Source organism: Zingiber officinale, chromosome 6B, assembly GCF_018446385.1.
Source record: "Zingiber officinale cultivar Zhangliang chromosome 6B, Zo_v1.1, whole genome shotgun sequence".
Classification (NCBI taxonomy): Eukaryota; Viridiplantae; Streptophyta; class Magnoliopsida; order Zingiberales; family Zingiberaceae; genus Zingiber; species Zingiber officinale.
Genome location: NC_055996.1, coordinates 39446942 through 39448343, shown reverse-complemented (window position 1 = coordinate 39448343; position 1402 = coordinate 39446942). Strand labels below are relative to the sequence as shown.

At 39.9% G+C, this 1402-nt stretch overlaps 1 pseudogene; it reads left to right on the top strand.

Moving 5' to 3' along the window:
- The first annotated feature begins 239 nt into the window (after positions 1–239).
- On the top strand, positions 240–311 carry LOC121993416 (annotated as a pseudogene).
- Positions 312–1402: the final 1091 nt, after the last annotated feature.

Genomic DNA, 1402 nt, shown 5'->3' with positions numbered 1-1402 from the left:
ACATGAGAGTGACTGCATCTACGTCGAATTTCCCTGACACTTTTATTGGGTTCCTTGAGAAAGAATCACCAGATCTTTCTGATGCCCACTTATGGTGATTCTGTGCCACATTCTCTATGATATCTTCGGCTTCATCAAGGCTCTTGTTCATCAGTGCTCCTCCTGCTGCAAAATCGATGGATACCTTCGTGTGATAATTTATTCCATTGTAGAAGGTGTGTAGAACTAACCATTTCTCAAGGCCATGATGGGGGCACTGTCTCAGCATACTCTTGAATCTATCTCAGGCTTCAAATAATGATTCTGAGTCCACCTGTTTAAAGCTTGCAATCAAGTTCCTCATGTGGGCAGTTTTGCTTGGTGGATAGAATTTGTCCAGAAATTTCTGCTCACACTGCTCCCAAGATGTAATGTTGTTTGCTGGAAGAGAATTCAACCACTGCTTGGCTCTGTCTTTCAAGGAGAATCCAAAAAGTAATAACCTTACTGAATCTGGAGGGACTCCGTTCACTTTCATGGTACTGCATATCTCATAGAAAAGTTCCAAGTGGTGGTTTGGGTCATCATGCGGTCCTCCTCCAAATTGATTATGCTAAACCATGTGAATTACTGCAGGCTTGATCTCAAAGTTATTAGCTTCGATTGGCGGTCAACTGATGCTAGACCAAACCCCTCGTGCATAAGGTGTTGCATAATTCTTTAATAATTTATCAGCCATCTCTGAAGACTCCTGTGCTGCTTGGAATGCCTTCTGTAGGTTTCTTCTCTTCAGGAAAGTCCTATCAATCTCGGGATCAAACGGTAAGAGCTGTCCTGAAAGATTAGCACTTCTCATGCACAAAATAAAATATGAACTATAGTAAAGAAGAGAAATGATTTTTTTTGGGTTTTTAATAAAAATGCAGAAAGGAAAGAAAAAACAAGAGTAAAATTATTTATCTCTAAATGCAAACTAAGGAAAAAAACAAAGTCTAGTCTAATCTAGTATGACTATCACCAATGTTATAGACGCAGTCCCCGGTAACGACGCCAAAAACTTGTTTCAATTCCTCAAGTGCAAGGATTCATCATCAGTAATATAAAAGATTGTCGAACCCACAAGGACTGGTTATAAGCACTGGTGGAGGCACACTTAGGATTAGCTACACTATCGATGGTTGTGAGTAATCTAAGAAAAGATATCGGAAAGTGGGGAATGAGAACTAGTAACGAGAAGAAATCAACCTGGTTAATAAAGAGTTCTAGAAGTTCGGTTTCATTATGGTGGTATTGATCTGTCTCATACTATCCCTACACTCATTGTCCATCAGCATGCATTCGCCGGAAGCTAAAGCAATTATCTTTGGGCACTAGACAAAGACGATCCCTACAAAATCCTATTACGATTAACACCTGTCACTAG